Consider the following 18,960-nt stretch of genomic DNA (forward strand, 5'->3'; position numbering starts at 1 on the left):
TTTCTGACTAAACTAAGATAAAAAAGTGAAAAACTGCCTGATTCCTGCATCATGAAGTAAACTTAATATATTTGCGTTTGACATTTTATAAACCAAAACAAGAAATGAATTACTGGAGAAAACAATCAACAGATTAATGGACAAAGAAAATGTGTTTTCCAACATATATGGCTGAATTACTCCAACATTACAAGATACATACAATTTAAATTCTATTTTATTTATATAACACCAGTTACAGGTCAAATTGTCTCAAGATGCTTTATTTTTATATTTTTTTGTCATACTTAAAATATGACAAAGTAAGAAATTTAAAGCTCTTGACTAACCCAATTTACTATTTGGTTTTTAAGAGATTAATCGACAATTAAAATAACTTTCTCCACTAAAACTAATAAACATGAGGTCAAATAGAAGGAACAGTTTTAAATACTGCAGTCCCACGACGACAAGAATAAAGTTTGTCAACAAAAACAAAATCTGCCGGTGGATTCCATTAAAGTCCTAATAAAGGATAATAAAGTGTGATACTAAAGGTTTGTGGTGCTAAAAATGTCAAAGTAAAGATATCAAGTTGAACATCTGGCTGGAGGTTGATAAAAGTTGACCTCCCTTCATTTCTCTGGAGCGACTCCATGGATTTTACGGATGGTGGTTAAAGACCTGCTCTTCTAGTCGTCGTCCTTCTAGTCGCTGTAAAAAGTCACTCCATCCTGGCTGACTTCAACACCTCTTCATGACAACTTGTTCTGCCTCCGACCTGGTGGAAACTCCAGAAACTCGAGACTCGAAGAACTCGTGGAGACTCGAAGAACTCGTCGGGCGGGGGAAGGTGTGGTGGGCGGTGGGGGAGTCTGGGTGGAGTCAGGGCGGAGAGTAGGTGGGGAGGGGGGGGGCGGCCCCCCCCCCCCCCACTCCCCCCACCTCTCCGCCTACTCTCCGCCCTGACTCCACCCAGACTCCGCCTTGGCTCCACCCATGTGGTCACTTCGGAAACTACGATGTCAAAGGGACGACGAAATCATTTCTTTTCATCTGATCTGTAGCTCAGTGAGTTAAGGATTTGCCTATGGAGCTGCAGGTCGCTGGTTCAAGACCAGACACTTCTTAAATTTTCTCAAAATCCTGACAAAGACAAACAAAGAAAGATGCCGGAGGTGGGTCTTGAACCTGCGACCCTCCGCTCTGTAGGCTCTCCTCTTATCCCCCTGAGCTACTCGCTCAGATACCAAAACTTCTTTTTTTTGCGCATTTATCATCTATTTTTTGTCATTTCCGAGTTTTTTTTTAACTCGAGTCTCGACTCGACCGTTTTTCTCAGGAGGTTGGACTTCAGCCTTTGAGCTGGAGGGTGGAACCCTCAGTTCCAAGACTTTCCAAAGCCTCCACACCTCCCGAGTCCTCAGGACCTGAGCTTTCACACAGTCTGAGGGCTGAAATTTTCTAAGTCCCACAGTAGTTCTCTGTTAGATTGAACTTTCAGACAGCCCAAGGACTGAAATCCTCGAAGTTCCACAGTAGTTCTCTGTTAGTTTGAACCTTCAGACAGTCCAAGGACTGAAATCCTCTAAGTTCCTGAGTAGTTCTCTGTTAGTTTGAATCTTCAGACAGCCTGAGGACTGAAATTTTAAAAGTTTCTCAGTACTTCTCTGTTAGTTTGAACCTTCAGACAGTCTGAGGACTGAAGTTTTAAAAGTTTCTCAGTACTTCTCTGTTAGTTTGAACTTTCTGGTTAACAGAAGCCTTAAAACTTGTGACCATGAGTTTTGATTTCACATTTAGACCATCCATCTGAGTTCTTCTCAGACCTTCACCTGTGGGTTTTTTAGAAATCCTCAACAAACTTTGATTCTCTTCACTGAACAGTAAAGTTTGTGGAGATCAGAAGGTAACATTAGTTTGATCAATGCCTTCAACTACTAGTAGACTTTATCTGGAAAGCAGTTTTCTGAAATGAGCTCTTAGTAAATCTGTCCACAATCAAACCAAGAACATATAAAGAGGAAATGTTTGAAGAAACAACTTGATGTTTTTATTTCAGACTAGAAAACACTTTAAGACTTTAATCTGTTTTTGCTCCTTTTGATCATTTTATTGTCTCTTCTGTTTAATTTGATCTTCTAAAGTCTAACTGGTGTCTTTTCAAATGTTTTGTCTTTAGTTTGATTCTTCTTAAATGTTTAGTTTTGCTTGTTTCTCACCTTTTATTCTTTTCTAATGTCTGATTTGATTTCCAAATGTTTTGTCTTTTTAATGTTTAATTGTTTTTTCAAATGTTTATTCGGCTTGTTTGAAAAATTTCCTTTTCTTTCCCAATGTTTAATTTTTCGATTAAATCTTTAAGGTTTTTCTTTTTAAATGTTTTACCACCTTTTAATGTTAAATTTTCTTTTTAAATGCTTCATTGTATTTTCTGTTTAATTCCTATTTAAAGTTTTATTGTCTTTAAGATTTAATTTTCTAATTAAACATTTATTTTTTTAATTAAATGTTTCATCTTTTTAAAGGTTTAATAATCTAATTAAATGTTTTGTATTTTTTTAAATGTTTAATATTCTTGTTTAATTGTATTTTTTAATGTTTAATTATCTAAATATTTCATCTTTAATGTTTAATATTTTGTTTAATAAACTTTAATTTAATAATTACATGTTTTGTATCTTCTGTTTAATTATCTAATTAAATATTTTGTCTGTTTAATATCATTTAATTGTATTTGATATTTAATTTTCTTTTGAAAAGTTTTATTGTATTAAATGTTTTTTTCCTTTGATTTAATTGCTTCTTTTTTATGTAGTTTATTTAATTTTTTTTTCTGTCAAGATTTTAATCCCAACCTTAAAAATGAAACAAACTCTTAAATCACAATGAAAATACTTCTGTTGTCACAATCATGAGTTAGTCAATTATTCAGTTTATCAATTCAACTTTATTTGTTTAGCACCTTTCACACAGATGACAAAACTAAACAAGCAAAGACAAAAAACTATGCTAAAACTATGATTAAACCTAAAAAACATATTTAAAAAAAAATTTTTAACATCGTAATTAAATGTTGTGTCCAGGGGATGGATGGAGTTTATTGAAGTCTTCTTGGGCTCACATGGGAAATCATTTAAAATATTAACTTGATATTCAGTCTAAGGAAACTGCAGAGCGACAGAAGAACCAACAATATCTCCTGTTTTCTCCTTTAATGAGTCGACTCTTCTTGTGCTTTCAGACCAAAGAACTACAGACTCTTCACAACCTGCTCAAACTCTTGGTACAGGACCTCACCACACGGGTCAAGAAGGTTTCTGTCTCATTTCTACTCTGAAGCTCACCTTCTCCTGCTCTAACTGCTGACAAATGTTTCTGCTGCTCTAAAGTCTGGTCTCCAGAACTTCCTAAAAACTCTCAAAGTCTCTTCTGCTGCAGGTTGCTTTGTAGAACTGTTCCAGAAAACCTCACTAAACCACATGGAGGGGCCTCAAGATAGTCGTACAAATGGAACCGTACAAAAACCAAATTAGCACAACCCAAATGCTAAAGTCTCCTGCAGCCTACCAGAGAACCTCTGAGAACAGAGAATCAGGACAGGAACTCTTACCTTCTGGACAACCAACGCTGGTTCACAAACAAGAATACAGAATGTGTCTGACCAAAAACCTCTAAAGACTCACTACAGCCAAGATAAAGACACAACTCAGCTGCACCAAATCCACTAATCACTGCACACATTAGCACCATGTGCTAACTGTGGCTAAAGAACCACATTTACCAAGACAACTATCCAGTACAAAGCCCTAAAACACACCAAGAAACACATTAAAGAGGATTTTACTGCTGGAAGCTGCAAGCCAACGCCTAAAAAACAAACTAAAGCAATGGAGCCAAACCCAGTTCAGTGGTGAATAGAAGCAGAGGAAATGTTTGTCTGCAGCTAAATAAAGCAGGAAGACACTGAGCTGCTCAGGTGTTCCTGATAACACCAAGCAGCCACCTGGACAGCCAATAGGAACACAGCTTACTGGAAGTCCAGAGGGCTGGCTTAGTGAAGGAAATTTAAAGTTGAGGCAGAAACTTAACAAAGAAAGTTGAAAACCACCTTCTGATACCTGAAATCTCTGAGTTTTCACACAAAGAACACCTGAACATGTCAAACTGGTTCCATAGTAGAACCATCATTGTAAAAACATCATAGTATGGTGTGTTGCTCAAAAAACATTACAACCCGGCTGTCTAGGGTCGCCGAGGAGCAACACAAAAACAGGACAAACGCTGGTTTCCAGGGGGTTAGGCGGCTATTTATTTGAAAGAGTAAGTTTACAACAACACAACATGTGAGGAGAAAAATCACAGTCTGTCTTTAGTTCAGCTGAAAATATTAGTTTTTGTCTTTTTTATTGACCAAACTTTTCAGGAAGTAGATGAAGAATAATTGAAGCTCTCATGTAGAAGTCCAACTTATTTTGGATCCGTGTAGAGAGTTTAATGTTAGAGTTTGTAAAGCTGTTGAGTTTTTAGAGTCACATGGATTGTTTTGACATTTAATAACCGAGTCCTGAAATAAAATTACAGTTGTGGATTTCTGTCATTTAGTCTGGACTAAACAAATAACAGCAGCATAAATCTCAAACGTCATTATGAGGAGTCTGGATTGAGGTTTCTCACTTGATAATGATCAAAACATGAAATTTAGGTTGGTTTAAAGGAATATTCCACCTTAAATCTTTGAATGTTGACCTAAAAGGTTGGTTTAACCAAGTATTCCATCCAAAATCCGAGACCAAAAAATCTTGGTGTAAAGGAGTATTCCACCTTAAATGTAGACCTAAAGGATGGTTTGGAGTAATATTCTACTCTAAAATCTTCCAATGTAGACCTAAAAGGTTTATCTGATGGTATATTCTACCCAACATCCTGGAACATTTACCTAAAATGTTGGTTTAATGGTATATTCCCAGAAAAACCCTTGAACATTAGGCTTAATGGTATATTCCACCCAAAATACTTGTACATATACCAAGAAGTCAGTGTAAAGGAAATGTAGACCTAAAAGGATTGTTTAAAGGAATATTTAAATGATTATTTTCATTATTTAATAATCTGTTATCAGTCAGAACCCTGGCAAACTTATTTTCATCAGTTTTTTTAGTGGAAGTCACAAATAAAGGAGCTCTTGGTTTTTCCTGGCGTTACTGAGTCCAAAGCTGCTGTTTCAACACAGAATGTTCACATGCATCCACAAACCTCTCAGCACTCAAACACCCACAGACAGGAGGCCGGCTGGACCGAGGCTCGGCGGCATCCTCAGACCCACGAGTCGGGGAGTCGGTGAACTTGTTGGTCCGGTTTGAAGGCCTCCGTGTGGTCCAGTAGAAGTCCACGTAGTCGGTGTTGGCTTTGAACCACAGCGACTGGCCACCATCAGGTGGACCGGCTCGTCCTCGTAGGGCTCCTCCTGTAGCCTTGAGGGAACCACAGGAACATTCAGTAGCTGTTGGAGTTCTTCCTGTCAGGCTCATGGTAGAACGGCTCTGAAGAATCTTGTACTTGTCTTATCTGGAACAATCTAACAGCCTAAACTGTTAACAGCAGTGTAAAGAAGCAAACACACAGGCATAGATTAGGACTCAAACTAGATTTATTTTAGAAAACAAATCAACTTAGAGGCATTTGTTCACACATGTGGCTGAATAGGAGGCCGTCCAATCAGATTTGAGGTCTTCACTCTGTAGGTTGTTTGTTGGGTGAGACTCTTGGACCTCCATCAGCTGACGTGGATGTTTGATGGTCTTCCTCTCTAGTGCCAGATGATTCATCCATGAATTCAGTAGCTACAGACTGAAATGAAGCTCATGCTGCCGTGATTGAATTCCTGTTCCAGATCAAATGTTCAGATCTCACCTTGAATGCAGCCGTCTGCTGTCTGATAGTTTTTCTCATTGTAGTCTTCAATAAAGTCTTTTTTTATCATGTCAGGATGTGGTGAGATTCTTTCTCAGTCTCTGCAGACGTCCCTCCTTGTGCATCTCCAGAGAAGAAACAGAAAAACTGCTCACTGCTTCAGCATCACAAACGCTCTCCAGCACTGAGAGTGTTTTAGGAATTAATTCATTGTGTTGTGAACTTTGAAGGAGCAGAAACTTTACAGCAGCCAAAGATATGAGCTCCAATTCTGCATGTTTTAGGAAATGAAGTTCATCAAATGAACACTTGATTTTTGCTGATAACGCTCATTAAATTACTGAAGAAATCCAACATAAAAACCTGTAAACTCTCAGTCAGCTTTTGTTAAAGTTTGTCTATAATTCTATCATCATGTTCTGGAACCAGGACTCTGCAGAAGTTCCTTCAAACAGATACTTGTGTGCTTCTATTTCAGGCCTCAGGTTTGAACGTACAGCAGAGGATTAGAAAGGAGTGATTTTAATATTTTAATCAGTCCAGTAAATGTTTGGCATGAAAATTATTAAAATTTTGTTTTAGATAGATTTGTGTCAAATAATATTGTAGAGTCTCACTTAAATATATCCAAATGAGTTCAGTGTATTTACATTTTATAGAATATTTGATTTCTTGATCTCAATACTGTAGGGTGTGACTCTAAATATTATAATAATGATGTCAGTTTAAATAATATTTTAGTGCAGAGTCAAACTTTAATCAGCTAAACTTACATAATAAATATCACTGTACAATCTTAACCTGAACATTCATATTATTGAGGTAAATTTACATAAATCATGATATTCTAGAGTCTTAACTGGAATATTTCTAACATTAATCTTTTTGTATTGTGCTGATAAACAACAATAACCCGACTTTCAGATAATATTTGTTGTCTGTGATGATGAGACTAAATTCCTCCACATTCTGGAACTGGACTGAATTTCCCAAAATGGAAACATGGACAGAATTTAACACTCATGTATCCATGGCAACGCTAAAGTTTCTGCTTCTTACCAAAGTTCACAACACAAGTAAAGATTTTAATGTAAAACTTCAGGGATGACTGCTGACCATAAGTATTCTGATCAATACTTCATGATCAATATCAGGACAGATGTTACAACTCCAGCTGTTGCATTAGACTGCAGTTATTCACAGAGAAATTAAAACATCACATTCCTCATAAAAACTAGATGGGACTTTTATTAAATAAAGTGTTGGTGAATAAACAGTGTAAAAAGTGCAAAGCAGCTCCATTAAATCAGGAGATGTGAGACTTCCACAGCATGGATCACCATCTGCTGTGTTGATTCATAGCTGAATGTCAGAATGAACTGAGCTAGAAAAGCTGCTTTGAGCTGCAACATTACGGTCTGACAATCCAACACCATCACAGTTTTCATCTGGTTGTTTTGCTCCAACATGCTGTGAAGTTCAGTTTTTACCTGAATCAATACAGAGATTCTATTTCCAACCAAGACTGGAATAAAAATTAGAATGTTATGAGGTTATTAATGCAACTAAATCCTTTCAGATGAAATGATTTACTTCTAAGTTCTAATTCAAGTTTCAGTTGGAGCACATTGCATTCACTAAGAAAAACAGCGAAACCTTCATAGCAACATTTAATAAACCTAAAGCTTCCCTGTTGGCACATTGGTGGAGTTTGTTACTGAGCATCTGAACCTTAAATCCAGTGAGACGACCATCTTCAGTCGAGGCCAGTCAGAGAACTTCAAGACCTTCCATCAGCTGGACCAGATGTGGCATCATCTCCCTCTGAACATCTGGATGACAGGAGAAAAGACAGAAATCAAACACAGATCACAGAAATACAATTTATTCACTTTCATCATTTTATAAAAGTAGCATGAACTTTATTAAAACTTGACAACATCAGTAATGAAAGTAAATGTTTTTATCTCGTGTTGAAGCTAAATTTAAAGTCAATTTTAATGACAGTTTATCCTGAGAGGAGTGAGAATGGAGCTTTTCTTTCCTTTTTAGAATATTCCCTCAAAATATTCTGTTTATTATTGGCTTTAGAAGCATTTTTCTTTATCTATTTTTACATACCTCAGACTGATGCACTTTGCTGGTTTGCAGATAATTTCATGTACAATGACAATAAAGATCTTCTATTATAACATATTTTGCTAAAACAAGAACTGCAAACCTTCTCAACCATCTCTCAGGCTGCAAAATTCCAACTGCGACAAAGAATTATCTGATATATTTATTATTATAATCTTTACTGAACCAGCCCTGGAATTAATAAAAATCTGTATATGGATACGATTTTCTCTGATGGAACCACTAAAACTGCATACAATAAAGTAAATCTCTTCTGCACTGCACACATACTACACTTTTGTATAACTCTGGATGTCAGAGTAAAGGCAGACAGATCCACCGATCAGCCACAACATTCTGACCACTGACAGCTGAAGAGAACAACATCCATCATCTTGTTCTAATGCAACGTTCTGCTGGGAAACCTTGACGTTCATGTGGATGTTTGACATGTACCACCACCTAAACACTGCAGGACAAACAACCCCCTAGTCTCCATGGCAACAGCAGTCCTTGATGCCAGCTGCCACCCTCAGCAGGACAAATTAAAACTGCTCAGGAGTGGTCCGAGGAACACGACAGAGCTAAGCTGTTCACCTGGGTTCCACACTCCCCACATCCAGATCTGATTGAGCATCTGTGGGATGGTCCAGGATCAGCCTGGTCTAGGTAGGACCCACCCTGCAACCCACAGGATCCACAGGATCCACAGGACATCCCCAGAGGTTCTGATGAACCACTGGGTCAGAGGAGTTTTAGCAGCATAAAGGGACCAACACAGTATTAGTCAGGTGGTCAGAATGTTATACTGTTATATTGTCATGCTGATTATATGATCAGTAAATGTTACCATCAATTATAACGTCCACATTGATCAGGAAAAAAAACAACTATCAGTTCATTCAGAAACTGTGGGGTTAAACCTAAAAACACAGACCTCAACAGCAGTTTGTTTCAAAGCAGAACACCAGCTGGTTTTCACTAAAGAAGCTTTCAAAGCAACAATTAAATTACAGTTTTTTTCTCATTAAGTTCAGAGTCAGCCAAAATAATGTACACACATCAGGAAAAGAAAAACTTTAATAAATATTTCATTTGTATAAGTACTTCTATACATATAGATACCTCTTTCTAAGTTTGATCAAATCACGATAACTCTGTGTCCTGTTGTACGATGTTTTCCCAACAGATGGCGCTACCCTCATGAATGGAGCATCAACAAGTGACGTCTACAACACAACAGAAATGTCTGGAAGCCAGTGGCCACCACTTTGAGCACCTCTTGTAATTGTAGAGGCCAAAGATAACTTTTATTAATCTCGTGATGTCTGAATAAATTTGGTATTGAAATATTTATGCAAGTTTTTCTTTTCCTGATGTGTGTAAACATTATTTTGGCTGACTCTGTATAATGGGTTTCTGACAGGTCACCAGGCAACATCTTTTTATAATAATGACAAACATACCTGCATTCTACAGGAGTGATTTTCCTCATGTGCAGGTAAAGATGTGTGAGGAGCTTAGAGATGACAGGAGCAGGAGTCATCCTCACTAATTCAGCTTCCACCTAGAAACAGAAAGACCACAAACAAACACACTGATATACTCTCAAACGTTCAACCTCACAGCCTCAAAATATCTGTTTAGGAAGTGTTGTGTTTCTAAATTCTGCTGAAAGCATTGACAGACATTCTCTTACAAGGTTGTGTAAAAAGCAGCCTGTCCTCTGAGCTACTGAGAAATCTTCCTGAACAAAGTTTCTACGTGTAAATCAGCTCAACAAAAACTAAAGCCTCAGTCAGAGATAACAGGTATCACAAATTATAAACAACTTTCTTTGTTAACTCAGACTTTCTGCTTCAACCTCACATAAAAAGGGGAGTTTAACTCATCAGGTGACTGAAAATGAACGGCTTGTGCAGTTCTAGATCCAAAAGTAGGATGTTTCAACTCATGTTTTACTATAAATACATACAGTAATAAATAAATACAATGGCTGGTTGTTAGTTTATTCACTATTAATGTCATTTTATATACTGGATTGAACTTGAGCAGTGGAAGAGAGAAGGAATTCAATGAAAATATGGAGATTCAGAGAGGTAATGTTAAGGGCGGTTTAATTCAAACCAGCTGAATGTTAAACTTCAGTGCAGCTCAACGGGTTTCAGTTAACCTTAAAGTAAAATAACTTTTTTAAAAGCTAAAATAAACAGCAGAGAAATACAGGTTGAGAAGGTCATTCTAATAATGAGGACAGCTGCAGCAGCAACTAACACAGGTGTTCAGCAGTAAGTTAGCCACCTGTGTTGATTAGCCCGCTAGCTAACTTAGCCGCTGAGCAAGCTAACGCGTCCGGACCAACTGCTCAAACACGACAAAACACAACTCTTCACAAGTCGCTGACTTAACGTACAACAAAACAACGCTACTTGTTAGAAGTATTTATCTTCTTACCGTGTTTTACTCCAAAAACAAGATCAACAGCAGTCAGAGATGCTACCAGACGTTCCGACCATAGATATAAAGCAGACTAGATCCGCTAGAGCGCTGTCTTCTATATTATCTATGGTCTGACCAATCACTGCTCTCTGGCTCCGCCCTCTGAGAATCTTGTTGTCGTTTGGCTCCACACTTGCCGATGATCACTTCCGGTCTCAGAAAATTTAAAAAAATGACCTTTTTTTGTTTCTGTCTCTTACTGATTTTATTTTTTTGTTATTCTAAATATGAAATGAAAATCAAAGCATTTTTAAAATTTCGTATATCCCTTTTTGATCACGAAAAGGAAAAACGCCTTGTATTTCAATTTTAATTTTTGTATTTTAAAACGAAAATCAAATAACCACTCGGTTTTTGTCTTTCAATACCAGTTTCAGAACGGAAAATCCAATTGCCAGATAAATACACTGATCGTGTGCCTTGTGCTCTCTTAACAGTTTATGTATATGTTATTTGTTACATTAGTGCCCTATCAAGTGTCTATTCATGTTTTTCTCTTGTAGATGAATTTCACTGCTTTTTCACATTATGGCGAGGGGACTACAGATGAAAACTAGCCTTCCGGCTAATTCTGGCTTTTTTAACCATGTGTAATCATGTGTTTTATGAAATTGTATTGTCCCCTTTCAAATAGACTAAATTGAAATTGAAATTGAAGCTATTAGGGACAAAAATGATCTCATTTAAACCCATTATGACTAAATTGTGTTGTTTAAGATTAATTGATACTGATTGCACATGTGGCAGTCCAATTTCTCTTCAACACATTTTCATTAATGCTTTATTCTAATCTCATTTTGAGGTTGTTGAACCTGGTGCAATGAGAGCAATGGAGGAAAAGGTCATGGAAATCTATGTTAACCCTCAAGTGGTAAATGTTTCTGCAGAGAAGTTTGTCATTCAAATAGAACACACGTTTGCTCTTTTTCAGTTTTTTTTAAATTTTTTAAATTTTTATGTTCTTATGTCTTATCTGGGGCTGCACAGTGGAGTAGTGGTTAGCACTTTCGCCTTGCAGTGAGAAGGTCCCTGGTTTGCGTCCCGGCTTTCCCGGGATCTTTCTGCATGGAGTTTGCATGTTCTCCCTGTGCATGTGTTCTTTCTGCTCTAGTTTGTGTTTTGTCTGCAGGTATCTTTGTTCTTTGGAGTGGCACTACTCTGATCTGTGGTTACAAATCCGACCAAACTCTGGAGTGTTTATTGTTCTCGTGTTACATTTATTATCTGTGTCTGTCTGCTGTCCCTTCCTCTCTCCTCTTTACAATCACCCTAACCAGGCGAGGCAAATGCCACCGTCCCTGAGCCTGGTTCTGCTGGAGTTTTCCTACTAGAATCACTGGATTTGTTGGGTTGCTGGGTGACCCACGATATGAGGTGCCCTACGATATGAGGTGCCCTGAGGTCATTTATGTTCTGAATCAGTGCTTTACAAACATGAATTTAATTAAACAGCTGTGTTGTTCTGGAAAGCTGTACTTTGAAATAACACGTTATTATAAATTTCAAAAGAAGTTGACATTTTATTATTGCACAATGTAAGAATATTGTTTGTTTCTGAGTAAAAATAATACAATTGCACACATTTGCAAAGTAGTTTCCAAAATACAATACAAATATTTGCAATATTAAATTCATTCTGCATATTAAAACAACACACATTTGGATGACAAAAAATGATCCTGATGTCACTGAAAAGTTATTCACATACATCGGTCAAAATATCTGATTTACTGTCCATCATGTCTGTTTGGTCTTCTGAACAGGAGCAGGAACATCAGCGACATTATGCAGAAACTCATACAGCAACTTAGCGTTATCAGCATTCCCAAGTATTTCTTCCAGCTTGTTCTGGCTGAGTTCGGCTAGGTCTGCCAAACTGCCTGCATTTTTAATAAGAGCCCTGTAGTTCTTCATATTGACCCCCGGCATTTTCAAGAGGAAGTCATAAGGTCCGGGGTTGTAGAGGTCTGTTGGTTCAGCCACAAGGTCTGACTCAGCTGTGACCGCCTGAGCTGCTGAAGCATCGGGTTCAGGTCGGCCTTGTTTTAGTTCCAGGAAGAGCTCGGCTGTGGCGTGTGGGGAGGGGCACCAGAGTATACGGAGGCGAGGGAAGTGCAATGTGAGTAAAGTAAGCTTTGAAGAAACATCATTTGACGATATCTCATGACGGAAGTCTGACCGGGCCATGAGGGAAAACGGTTTAGCCGGGTCGAACTCGATGAGCAGCACTGCTTTCCTGTAGTAGCGGGTCATGGAGAGGCACTGGGTGTAGAGGCGGCCGCTCTGCAACGAGCCGATCAGGTCACTGACGCTCTTACGCTCAACGCAAGTGTCTGGAGTTAAAATGTAGTCGCCAACTTCTAGGGTGACGAGATCAATGTCCAGCCCACGGCGGTGCAGCAAGGAAGGCAACTCACTGCGGAACTCACGCATGTCCACAATGACTCGTGAAGGCTCTCTGGACTGCTCCTGGCCTCCTGGTTATTGGACACGGAATGGAAATAAAAACACAAGACATGAGTCAAAAACTAAAGGCAGAAAATAAATATGGGTTTTTCATTGAACGACCCACACCCAACCATCTTCAATTTGACAGATTTCTTATTTTTTTTAAAGTGATGAATATTGATTGAGTTGACCATGTGTAAAATCTGTGGTCACAAGCAACATTAGTTTTTGAATTCAATTTGAATTCATTTTTGTGCCAATCTTTTTTGTACACATGTTAAACTCAATCAATATTCACCATTTAACAAAATATCAGTCAAACTAAAGATGGTCAGGTGTAAACTTTTCATTAAATTGGTAAGTTGAGGTGGAATGACCCATGTAGACATTTAGAAACTGAATAAAATCGACATACCTGCTTTGCGGGTGTTGGTGGTGGCATTTGCAGGTTCTAAGTTTCTAGCAAGATCTAGGTTGGTGTCTTCTCGTCCTTCCCTCTCCTCTGGAATGACCATAGTAGCCTTTTCCCTACAGAAAAACACACACATAAACACCAATGAGAAGCCAGCACTTAACTAAGTAGATATTAGTTCCAAGGGGTTTGAGGGGAAAGAAATGGTTCTAACCTGATGAGATGTTCAAACGCTTTCTTTTCTTTAGACAGTGCTGTCAGGTACTTCTGTTCTTCTGTTGAGCCTCCATAGATGAGGAAATACACCCTAAGTGTCTTTCCAGGGCGGTTAGCTTTGTAAATCTCCAGCTGGCGAACAAAACTCAGTTCAGCATCGTACAGAACCACAAAGCTGGGCTCCACCTTGTGCAGCACCCGGGTCAAGCTGTGGGGGTCGGTGCAGCCTTTCAGTGGATGGATCACAGTCAGAGGTTCCTTTAGGACGCCGTAATAGTCGTCTGATGACAAATCTAATTTAAGCTGTTCTTCCTCTCCTTCATGTTCCTCCATCAGTTCGTCCTCGTCTCCGCTGCTGCCCATCACTGCTGCTTCACCTGTCTCCTGTTTCCCAACCATCTGGATCAGTGTGAGTGACGGTCTGCTTTTGGTTCTTGTGGTCTTTGTGTTTTTTTTCTGTGCGGGTTCCTTCCCTTTGGACACTTTTTTGACTCGGCCTTTTCCCCTTTTCTCTAAGTCCAGTTCCAAGGCAGCAACTGCAGCAGAGTCCCGTTTGCCGATTGTTCTCGTGTACAGGCGGTTGAGCAGCCAATCAGAGCCGTGTTTGATGCGCTGCTGCAGCTGAGCACAAGTCCGGTCATCACTGGCACAAATCAGAACCCGACCTGAGGGCGACATGTTAGGTGGTTAGTGGTTAGACAACATGTATGTACAACAGGGATATAAATAATGAATCAAAAGCATATACATGACAGAACTGGATTCACCCTTTTATGGTGAATTTTTCAACAAACTTTACTCAGCTTGTGTTGTCTCCTATCACTGACCAACACCTATGCTATGCTAGTCAATCAGAACTCCATTCATTCCTATTTGAACACTTGTAATCTCCTGTGTGCTTGTATGTTTTATTCTGGTCTCCACCAAGCTGGAACTTTTACATTGGATTTCAAGGGACCATGCTGTGCACCAGGAAGTTGGAAAAGCTAACAGGCTGATCAAAATGCTCTAACAATGGTACATTTTTTTGTAAATTCATAGGTTTAAATGCACTGTTGACACAACAGACTGCTATAGTAGTTTAACAGCACTGAGCTCTAACCTGGTTCATGTTGAGAGCTCTTGTTCTCCCTCTCGATCTCCTCCAGCACCTCAGTCAGAGCCTCCCACTTTGGGCTCTTCTCCAGCACCAGCTCCCGCTTCACCTCTGAAACCCACACAATAGACTGAGCCTTTAGTCGTTTCAACACGAATACACACACAAGCATTTAATCATTTGGATATCTACTTTGAAGAAGACACTGTCAGAGATGTGCTCATTGGTCAGTTACCTGAGGCAGAGGTTGGCTTCTGTTTCTCAGCTTCTGCTCCAACTTTGAGTTTCTTTTTGCTCTCAGGAACGCGGTACACTCTGCTCCTAGCGTTCACAAACATGGAGGTACTGGAGTCCAGGAACAGCCAACCTGAAAGTCACAACAGACACAAGCAATCAAACACAGAAACAATCAATAGATTACAAAAATTAAGCAGGAATTTTCCCTCGATCAGGCACTGAGAGCAACTAAGTACATCTAGTTTACCTGAATTGGAGCCAAAGTTCTTCTGGCTGAAGCGCAGGGACTCGAGCAAATCGAGGAAGGTGACACAGTCGTACTGGGTGAGGTAGAGCAGGAGGACCCTCAGCACCTTCAGGTCCTGAACCAGAGCCTTGGTCTTTGCTCCTAGCTGATGCCACAGGGGGTCCAGGTAGTGACGGATAGTCTGGATGGGAGTGAAACAAACAGAACTTTAAAGAAAGAACATTCACCTCCTTCATAGATTATCAACAAGGTATTTTATTAATAAAATACAATGTGTTAAATGAAATGTTTGCCATGGAATAAGCTCATTGTACCTGGGCCACAAGTACAGCTTCTTGACGAAGAGGTTTCTCATCACACGCTCTACTTGGCAGAAGCCTGAGGAGAAAGCTGTGGCCTTGTCAGTGAAGGCCTTAATGAAGCCCGTCTTGTTCTTCTGTCTGAACAGACGAAGGGTGAAGGCCTCCTGGCATGACTCAATTATTTTACGGGCGCGATACACCAGGATACCTAGAGGGGGGGTGGATCAAAAGGCTGTAAATACTGCATGCATTTGAAAAGGTTAAAGTAACACAACTTCTTTGGTTTTGTACCGTTTTAAAATAAAGTGAGACGATAAAGCATGTATGCAGCTACTATAACATGCAAATACACCAGCAAATATTGCAAGATAATTGAGACTAATAACTGCTAGTGATGAAGAATATGAAAGAAAACAAACGTGGCTCTCATTTTCTGACCTGATATAAGATGAGCAGGGATGCGGTCAGCGAGGAAGTCCACCACCAGGATTCTGCTGGTGACAAACAGCACCCCTCCCTCAGTGTAAACGTTATAACGCTCAGCGCTCTGGACATCGCTGGTGACCGTCCTCGGCAGGTGGGTGACTCCCTCCACTCTCAACTGCTCCGTGAAATACTCCCGAGAAAGAAAGATGAGAAAGGAACTATGTTGATAACGTGTTCTCCAGTCATTTATTGTTATTTTAAATGAAAATAATCCCTTCATGGCTCAAAATGGCTCAGATGTAACTGTGTTTTTTCATCAGTTCACTGCTGTTTCAACGTAGAAATGTTCAGTCTTCCATCTTATAAAAACAGCAAACAGACTTGCTCACAAGGTAAAAACAAATCTTGATTTTCCTGTTCTACACAACTTTGCACATTGAGAAAAAGTACAATTCACAATGTTGATAACCCAGAATCATGCAAAATTTTTATCTTCTTGCCTAGTGTAGTGTTTAGGTCGCCTACACAGTTCTGCGATGACAAATCCTAAAAAAAACTAATGGTGAAAAAAATCTAGATTGTTACAGTGGGTCAAAAACCTTCATGTTGGTAGCTTAAAAGTGAATAAAATACTAAATCAGGTGCTCCTAAAGGATGGGGTCAGTAAACAGTAGAGATGAAATAATGACTGTCTTCATTAATGGAGGTCCCGAGTACTGATCCGCAATCCAAAGAGTATCTGAGACACTTAAAATACAAAATGCTTTATGAATACAAGAATAACTCAGCATGTTTTGATTCAGTGTCATCCATCCATGAATGGATTTTAAAAGTCACACCTGGTTTATCCATATATTGAAAAAAGATTTTTATACTTAAAATCAGAATGACTTGGATAGTCTTCGGATTGCCAGCTAACATTAAGGAATTCCATTAATAGGTCTGAACAAATAAGTTAAGTGTTATCAAAATTGTAATATGGCCAAGTGCAGAATCCAAATCACAGGGTCCTACAAATGTGTCACAACAAAGCATTATAAATGAAGCACTGCAGTTACATAGAGATGTTCAGGACTACAAATTGTATTTTCCAGAAATGAGGCAACAGGTTTGTTTGGTACAGGCCCTAGCAAAGATCATATCATCATTTTTGCTTCAATATCTCCATCATAATATTTATTAAAAGATATAAAATATGATTTTTTCCTGTGGGAAGTGGGACAGTCAAATTTTTTTCATTTATCTAAACAGACACTTCTGTGATAAAGGCAAAGACACTACAATTTAGAATCCATTTATTACCTCATAAAAGGCTCTCCTTCTCTGAAGTGTGACAACACTTCTGTCTGAAATATTGTTAAACACAAAGAGGCAGCTAAGATGAGGTGTTTTACAGCAGTGTTAGTGGCAAACAGGACAGCACTGATGCTCTGTTGCTTCAGTTATGTAAATTACTGGTAGGAACATGTCAGCTTGTTGTTGGATATTATTTTTAGCCACAGTGTCTTTGAACAAATAACAGGTGTTGTGCCAAAAACTGATCATCTACCCAAAACTGACAATTAAAGCTGTATCATCCAGATTACACACGTCTACAGCTGCTTTTATCTGGACCAAATGGACAGAGCGTCCAAATACACATCATTTTATGGCTGTGGTGATAGCAAAACTTTATCTTTGTGAAACTTTGTCTTAACTGCATAATTGTGACCAAGAAACGTTAGAGTTTTTTTTATGTAATCTGGCCTGACATTTAGAATGACTATAAGTAATAATACTGTATTATTTTCTATGTTTTGTATGTGTTTGGTATGTGTAATAACCTTGTTTACATTTACGTTGCAGAAGGGTTTTAAATATATATATATATATATATATATATATATATATATATATATATATATATATATAAAAACAGAAGTGATCTCTTTTGCATTTACGATATAAGCCATAAACTTCAAATTACAGCCCCAGTGAATGAAACCAGGCAATTCTGGTGCAACACCACCATTTCAGATACAATGACGGGGCTGCAGTCACTTTTGCTAGGTGGGAAACTGCATTATATAAGTTGAACTGGTCCTTTAAATCACTGTCTAGTCGTAAAAACTAAACAGGTTATAATGCAGGGTACAGCGCAGGCAAAATAATACCGAAACGTCAGGATAACAGCGAAAAAGGCCGGATTATTACTGTTTTACTGTTGTCCATATTAGCCGCCTTGCTAGCACCTACCACCTAGCAACGGGTGAGGCGTTCACAGGTAATGTGTAACATGCTAAGCTTACCTGTTCAGGTGTGGTTGTGTTGAGCAGGAGGACCAGGCTGCCCTGCTCCGAGTAAACCCGCATGAACTGCAGCAGGATGCGGTCGACCCCCATCCCCTCAGCCACCACCAGCAGCCCGTCACAGCCGAAGAGGCTCAGGAACATCTCGGTCTCAAACTCCAGCAGCGGTCCCGCCATTTTGGAAACAGCTAAAGGTCCACAAGATAATGAAATCACCAAACTGCCACTTACTGCCAAGAATTACTGTTAGCTGAATGTAAAGTAAGTCTTTGTGATGTACAGCAGCTGCTCTTCTGCCTGTTGTTCAGTGTTTTGAAACCGAACTTCCTGCGGTGACGCTAAAAACAAACGTGGAGTGAGAGACGGTGAGTGGTGCGTTCAGGGCCCACAGCGCCATCAAGTGACAGGGAGGATCTTAGCAGTTATTCTGAATCTGTCTTTATTTACTACAGAACAGGGCTGGCTAAGCGACTCTACTATCTCTGTAAGTATCATATCTTGTCTACAAAAGTAATCAACAAAAATATCAACATAGGATTTCTTATTTTAGCAAATTCAGTGCATTCTTTTGAAAACAACCAAACCTGAGCAACACATTGTTATTTACGCTACATGTCTGCAATTCATAGTTTATACTTTTTAAAACAAAAATATGCTGGAATATACAGGCAGTTAAACAGCTAAACACTTTTTTCTAAACGCAGAGATATGTACATATATATGTGAAATGTAAGCAACCTCTACATCCAGATGATTTATGTGATTAATGATATTTGACT

General features: G+C 38.9%; 1 long non-coding RNA gene and 1 pseudogene across 6 annotated transcripts; both read right to left on the minus strand.

Annotated features, from left to right (window-relative positions):
- Positions 1-3,069: 3,069 nt before the first annotated feature.
- LOC129347957 (uncharacterized) lies at positions 3,070-10,598 on the minus strand. 6 transcript variants are annotated; one of them, XR_008600320.1, is made up of 5 exons: positions 10,465-10,598; positions 9,477-9,577; positions 5,893-8,749; positions 5,672-5,788; positions 3,070-5,570 (listed from the first exon to the last, which is right to left on the minus strand). It is a non-coding gene; the product is annotated as an uncharacterized LOC129347957 (long non-coding RNA). The 6 variants fall into 6 exon arrangements; XR_008600319.1 differs by having other exon boundaries at positions 5,672-8,749; XR_008600318.1 differs by lacking the exon at positions 3,070-5,570 and having other exon boundaries at positions 5,612-7,724; positions 8,608-8,749.
- A 1,401-nt stretch (positions 10,599-11,999) lies between these two features.
- On the minus strand, positions 12,000-18,500 carry LOC111564827 (DNA repair endonuclease XPF-like; annotated as a pseudogene).
- Positions 18,501-18,960: the final 460 nt, after the last annotated feature.

The sequence above is a fragment of the Amphiprion ocellaris genome, chromosome 22 (assembly GCF_022539595.1).
Source record: "Amphiprion ocellaris isolate individual 3 ecotype Okinawa chromosome 22, ASM2253959v1, whole genome shotgun sequence".
Taxonomy (NCBI): domain Eukaryota; kingdom Metazoa; phylum Chordata; class Actinopteri; family Pomacentridae; genus Amphiprion; species Amphiprion ocellaris.